This window comes from Miscanthus floridulus, chromosome 3 (assembly GCF_019320115.1).
Source record: "Miscanthus floridulus cultivar M001 chromosome 3, ASM1932011v1, whole genome shotgun sequence".
Taxonomy (NCBI): domain Eukaryota; kingdom Viridiplantae; phylum Streptophyta; class Magnoliopsida; order Poales; family Poaceae; genus Miscanthus; species Miscanthus floridulus.
Genome location: NC_089582.1, coordinates 290,094 through 297,524, shown reverse-complemented (window position 1 = coordinate 297,524; position 7,431 = coordinate 290,094). Strand labels below are relative to the sequence as shown.

The window sequence follows — 7,431 nt, the reverse complement described above, 5'->3', positions numbered from 1 at the left end:
CGGGAGCCCACCAGCCACTAGATGGTTGGACGTCCCCGATCAAGACGTGGTCAAGGGGTCCGTCTCGACTGTTGGGTCAAGACGGATGACACTATGCCAGATTCTTACTGTAGGAACAGGGGTATTTTTACTGTAGGGGCGGCTGGGGTTGGGGGCGCCCCTACAGTAGACGTCCTCGGGCCCTAGCAGCCCAGCCGCCCCTACAGATGGCACTGTAGGGGCGACTGGTAACCTAAGCCACCCCTACAGTTGGGGTTAATCTGTAGGGGCGGCTCAATCACCAGCCGCCCCTACAGTGCCTATTTGTCTTTTTTCAAATTTCAAAATTTGAAAGGTTCAAATTTAGTCAAATGATAAGATAACCAAAATAAAAGTTGTAAATATTGATGAGTTGAACAACTTTTGTATTCATCACTTTTACATCTGAAATCATTTAGGGTTTTAAAATTTGGTTTGAACTTGTCAAATTTCAAATTTCAAATTTAAAAATGTGTAAAACATTGTCACATCCAAGTTTGATCAAACTAAAATGCTGAAGCATTATTTTAGACATTTTTAGGAAAAAATTATCACATTTGGAGTTAGTATGAGGGAGAACAACTAGTTACAAAGTTTATTCATAGATTAAAAAGAGAAATCACACTGTTCTAGATGATCCTTACATGATCATAGTGAACAGTGTGATTTTTTTTTTAATCTGTGGATCAACTTTGTAACTAGTTTTTCTTCCTCATACTAACTCCAAATCTGATGATTTTTTTCCTAAAATTTTCTAAAATCATTCTCTATCAATTTATTTTGTTGGTTTTGTCAATATATACATATGAAAAGTTTGAGCAATTTAAATTTTGAATTTCAAAAAAATGTAACTTCAGACAAGATTTTGGTACCACAAATGATTTCAGCTGAAAAAGTGATAAATATCAAAGTTGAATAACTCATCAATATCTACAACTTTTGTATTGGTTATTTCTTCGTATGACAAAGTGGTAATGACATTGTTCACAAATGTGACACATCTCTTATAAGGTTTTATAAACTATATGAGATATGTGTAAGATTAGTGAACAATGTGTGCTAAGAATTTGTCAAATAAAGAAATGACCAAAATAAAAGTTGTAGATATTCATGAGTTGAACAACTTTGATATTCATCACTTTTTATGTTGAAATCAATTTGGGTCTCAAATTTTGGTTCGAACTTGTCGTTTTTCAAAATTTCAAATTTGAAATGTTCAAATTTTATCAAATGACAAGATGACTAAAATAAAAGTTGTAGATATTCATGAGTTGAACAACTTTGGTATTCATCACTTTTTATGTTGAAATCAATTTGGGTCTCAAATTTTTGTTCGAACTTGTCGTTTTTCAAAATTTCAAATTTGAAAGGTTCAAATTTTGTCAAATGACAAGATGACCAAAATAAAAGTTGTAGATCTTGATGAGTTGAACAACTTTTGTATTCATCACTTTTACATCTGAAGTCATTTAGGGTTTTAAAATTTGGTTTGAACTTGTTGAATTTTAAATTTTAAATTTTAAAATGTGTAAAACATTGTCACATCCAAGTTTGATCAAACTTAAATGCCGAAGCATGATTTTAGAAATTTTTAGGAAAAAAACCATCACATTTGGAGTTAGTATAAGGGAGGACAACTAGTTACAAAGTTTACCCACAGATTAAAAAGAGAAATAACACTGTTCTAGATGATCCTTACAGGATCATAGTGAACAGTATAATTTCTTTTTTTAATCCGTGGGTCAACTTTGTAACTAGTTTTTCTTCCTCATACTAACTCCAAATCTGATGATTTTTTTTTCTAAAATTTTCTAAAATCATTCTCTATCAATTTATTTTGTTGGTTTTATCAATATATACATATGAAAAGTTTGAGCAATTTAAATTTTGAATTTCAAAAAAATGCAACTTCAGACAAGATTTTGGTACCCCAAATGATTTCAGCTGAGAAAGTGATAAATACCAAAGTTGAATAACTCATCAAGATCTATAACTTTTGTATTGGTCATTTTCTTCATATGACAAAATGATAATGACATTGTTCACAAATGTGACATATCTCTCGTAAGGATTTAAAAACTACATGAGACATGTGTAAGATTAGTGAACAATGTGTGCTAAGAGTTTGTCAAATGAAGAAATGATCAAAATAAAAGTTGTATATATTCATGAGTTGAACAACTTTGGTATTCATCACTTTTTATGTTGAAATCAATTTGGGTCTCAAATTTTGGTTCGAACTTGTCGTTTTTCAAAATTTCAAATTTGAAATATTCAAATTTTGTCAAATGACAAGATGACTAAAATAAAAGTTGTAGATATTCATGAGTTGAACAACTTTGGTATTCATCACTTTTTACGTTGAAATCATTTTGGGTCTCAAATTTTGGTTCGAACTTGTTATTTTTTAAAATTTTAAATTTGAAATGTTCAAATTTTATCAAATGACAAGATGACCAAAATAAAAGTTGTAGATCTTCATGACCTCTACAACTTTGATGTTTATCAAATTCTCATTTGAAATCATTTGATGTCTCAAAATTATTTTAGTAATTTTAATTTTAATTTTTTAAAATTTAAAAAAAAATTCTCATTTTTAAAGATTTAATTTTGCAATTTTAAACTGTTGTAGTTGTTTTAGTTATTGTATATGTAAATATATCTAAAAAAAATAATTATAAAATTTTGTACTGTATTATTTATTATTTATATGTGAATAATTAATTTTGATTTAAAATTTTGAAGAAAAAAAAATTAACTATAGGAGCAGTTTATAACCTCAGCCATTCATACAGTGCCTCTGAGGTATATTACACTGGCTGTCGCCGCGGGCGCTAAGTGTTTGGGATCTTTTCACACCGACACGGGTGGGTTGAACTGGAGTCTGGGATGGAACCGTACACTCCCAATCTCTCCCTTCTCCCAACCCGCTCAAAACCCTAGCCCAGCACCGCAGGGTCGCCGACGCTCGCCGTGCCGCCGCCACTGCCGCCGCCGGGGACGATGGCGAAGCCTCGGCGTGGCCGCTCCGCGTCTCGCTCCTCCTCGGGCTCTTCCTCCCGCTCGCCGTCCCACTCCGTCTCCTCCGGCTCCGTCTCGTCCCGCTCCCGGTCGCGCTCCCGCTCCTTCTCGTCGTCGTCCTCCCAGTCCCGGAGCCGCTCCCCTCCTCCGGCTAAGCGCAGGTGAGGCTCGACCCTACACCCTATAGATCCACTGTTTTCTAGGCTAATTTATTAGGTTTTGTTGCATTTGTTCGGAGTTTGTTTTTGGGTGTGTGTACTGTTTGTTCGTCCGGGTAGCGAGTTATCCCCCGTTTCAACGTTTATACTTTTTTGAGAGTCGCTTCGTTAAACCCTAGTGCCTTCAGTAACTTCATCATAAACCTTGAGGACTAGAGTATTTAGTACGAGGCTGCTTGATTCAGATAAGTTTACACTTCAGGCGTGGCTTGCGTGTTCAGACTACTTCTGTTGAATACAATTACAGTTTGTCCTTGTGGCACTCAACGTATGGATGCTGTCATTCAGCATTAAACAGAACCAGAGTTTGGTAACAGTTTTCTAATGCTGAATTCGGTTTTTCAATCATGCTCGTGATAGACTGGAAACATAAGTTAATTGTGTGACCCTGCATTCAGAATTCAGATGGACACCTTTGATTGGTTCCAACTCCCTGTTGTAGGCTTATTATTTAGCTGTGCCTTCTGCATTTTCTGTAATAGCAGCTGCCTGCACTGACCAGCATTTGGTACCCAAATCAATTTGTTGACATCAATTTATTGATTGATGAATCCATCATGCCTCATGCTTTTGCTTCGCCCTGTTAACATGTTTTTATTGCTGTCATGGGCTCATGGCAATTTAATTTAAAATCTTCTCATATATGAAGTCATGTAGTTACACGACGTGCGTTCTGCTTGAACATGGTTGTTTGGTATTTTTCTCATGAACTGTAATGTTTCTTATGCTGGTTCTCTTTATCTTGGGTGCTACTTCTGGATACTGTTGTCTGCCCAGTTCGCCTGGAGCATGAAAAGGCCGATCACCTTCGCTGCCCCCCAAAAAGGGCTCACCCTCAAAGAAAGTCCGTTCGCCATCACCACCACCTAAAAAGGCTTCACCCCCTAGGTATATACAAGTTTGCATATAAACTGCATATGTTACTTTAATTCTCTGGCTATGTTTATTGATAATTATATATATTTATAGCGTGCTGTTTCACTTGTTACTTGACTATCATTTTTTGTCTTGTATATATATGAAGTAATTGTAGTTTGTCAAATAGGATGCTGTATATGGGCTAATGATACAAAGGATCTTCAATTCTTATTATATTGGATGCTACAGCTCCACATGTTACTCAGAAAATGTCATAGCAGCATCTGATAAATTTCTTTGTGGCTGTGATGTTGCTGCTTACTGTTCATAACTCCATCGACTTCTTTTGCCCTATATTTTTCTGGGGAAGTTTCTATCATGTGCATGACATGCTGTTGGGCTTTTACTGTTAAATCTGTAGATTTCATCTGTTTCCCCAGGAACCTTGCATGGTTTTGTGTTCCCTGTTTTCATATCTACCTCTACATGTGACTCTTGAGCCCTAAATTATTGAAGAAATGGTTATTGGTTTCAGGAAAGCGTCACCTCCTGCCGAGTCGGCTGTTCTCTGCATTGATCACTTATCAAGGAATGTTAATGAGGCTCACTTGAAAGAGATATTTGGTGAGCTTGTGTTTATATTTTCATGCACTTTATTCTGTTAGAACTCGGAAGTCTATTGTAATGATTGTAGTCACAGTGAAGAGACCCAAGATAGTGAAATTATATTTGCATTCTGAAGCTTTGGAACTATATAATCACTATTCCTTATTCTTTGCTTGTTACTTCTGCTCGTATCAAGGAACTCCCCCCCTGAAGGTGCATGTTCACCTCATGATGACTTAATTGTTTACATACTTGTCTACAGCATCTCCACGAATGAAGCCAGCTTCGCCTCCACGGAAACGATCTCCAAATCGAAGGGCTGAATCACCCAGGCGTCCACCTGACCCATCACCTAGGTGTCGTCCTGATTCTCCGCCTATTCGTCGACCAGATCCTTCTCCTGTCAGGCGTGGTGACACACCTCCTCGCAGGAGACCACTATCTCCAGTTAGAAGGCGTTCTCCTTCTCCACCACCTACGAGGCATAGGTCACCGATGCGGTAATCAGTGCTTAAATAACTTCTATAATTCTATAAGATCTGTGAATGGATCACTGGAATTGCTAACGCTATTTTCTCAACCACAGTCCTTCACCTAGGAGGGGACGTGGCAGCCCATCACCACGCAGGCGCTCCCCTGGGCCTCTTAGGCGGCGGTGAGTTTCTTTGAGCTTCTCTATTTACCAGTTTTGTGCAATGCCCTTTAATACAAAGGTGGCCATATTGTGCACTTCCCTGATGTGCTAAAACTATGTAGTATTCTCCATTTTATATTTCATAGCTGTGGACTATGTGCCTATCCCTGCTAAATGTATCAAGTATTCTCTATTTTATATTTCATAGCTGTGGATGAGATGTACCTTTTTTAGATAATACAAGTGGATTAGATATATGCATCCCATGTTTATAATTAATTGTTGTTCTACGCATGATCCTGTGATTGGTTTCTAAGCTCTGTACTCATTACACTTCTAGTATTTGGACAATTGTTCTAAATAATGGTTTTGTGTTTGTGGATGTATATATGTATATTTGTGGCGGTCAGATTCGAATTTGAATTATATATATATGTGGTCAGATTTGAATTTGAATTTTTTTTTTGCTAGAAAATCCACTGTAGGGGCGGTTCTTGATTGAACCGCCCTTACAAATACACACAGCAGGGGCGGCTCGTGATACAGCTGCCCTTACAGAAGTCCACTACAGGGGCGGCTGATATTACCAGCCGCCCCTACAGAGGGCATTGTAGGGGCGGTCAGGAAACCGCCCCCTACAGAGGCACCCTCTGTAGGAACACCCTGGGAAGGGCGGCTGGTGCAGCCGCCCCTACAGAGGCTCTAGAGCCGCCCCTACAGTTAACTTCTGTAGCAGTGTGAGATCAATTCTAACAGAATTTAAGCAGTGCTGAAAAACAAATAAAGCAGGTATACTACATCAGCGACCTCTTGCCGGCATCGTGAGACTGATACATGTGAAATTCCACACGTCTCATGTCCATTGAAGCCAACTCCTTGCCCTTCCTTTCAGTGATTGAGCGATCAAACATTATTCTTATATTTTCTTGAACTGTCACCCAACTGGTGTTTGACACAACCGAATGATCAGGTGACTTTTTTGTGTTTTCATTTTATCTCTGTCACTGCATAATCCAAAAAAGATTATAAAAGGATGTGACTTTTTTTTGTTGGGCAACCTCATTTTTGGATACCATATCATAGCTCATGGCGTTTTGAGCTCAATTCTACAGTGTCTATAATGCCTCTGATAATTGTGGTGAATATATTTGTTCTGATGGGCTCTTCTTTTTTATGGTTGTTGCTAATATTTAGAAGCAAAAATGGTATTTTTGATGTCCTTTGTGTTAATAGTATGAATTACTACTAGAACATAAGTAGCTAACAGCTTATTCATTTTTTAGTTTTTCCAAGAAGCCCTCGTATCCAAGTATATTTTGGTAGAGATGATGATGCTTAATCATGTACATTCGAGTTCTAGAAGCCACTCATCACTTCACAAAGCACAAACCGCTTGACTTTTGAGGATGCCATCTATGAGCAGCGGTGAATTGAAAGAAAATCTTAGGATTGTTCTTCCTCTCTCGCTTGCTCCCTTGCGCTCTCTCTGTCATGTCCAAATGTCACATCTGATTAAGTTAGCCGCAGCTTGGACTTTTGAGGATGCCATCTATGGGCTCATCGTGGATGTTTCGAGTTGGAATTTTTTTTATACTATTAATTGTTTTTCTTTGACATTCACTGATCTTCTGCACAGAAACAGGAGAAAATGGAGATGAGAGGAATATAGGTTGAAACAGCATTGCTGCATATATATGAAAGATTTTTTTTTCTGAACTTTTCCGCATCACTGTCTAATGGACGTGCCTTCTACTTCTGCTCCTACTAAATGGACGTGCCTTCTACGTCTGCTCCTACTAAATGGACGTGCCTTCTACTTCTGCTTCTCTTCTCAGAATGTGAATACAAGTAGTAACTAAATGGCAGTTGGCAGATACATCTTTGTACTGCTTTATTAAGGATCTAGAGTCATTTTTTAATATGCTTCAGGTTCATCGATCGTCGTCATCAGTACATTCCTCTAGCTCTGATTCTTCTCCAGTTTGGCTCTTCTTGCCAAGAGAGCAAATCGAGTACATTGATTGCTTGGACATTATTAGTTGGTGGAATGTTTTCAGCCAGTGAGGCCCCATGTAG

At 37.9% G+C, this 7,431-nt stretch overlaps 1 long non-coding RNA gene across 1 annotated transcript; it reads left to right on the top strand.

The window, feature by feature from the left end:
• Nucleotides 1–2,852: 2,852 nt before the first annotated feature.
• Nucleotides 2,853–7,058, top strand: LOC136541232 (uncharacterized). The gene is made up of 5 exons (XR_010780261.1): nt 2,853–3,200; nt 4,035–4,145; nt 4,651–4,739; nt 4,984–5,221; nt 5,308–7,058. It is a non-coding gene; the product is annotated as an uncharacterized lncRNA (long non-coding RNA).
• The last annotated feature ends 373 nt before the right edge of the window (nt 7,059–7,431 follow it).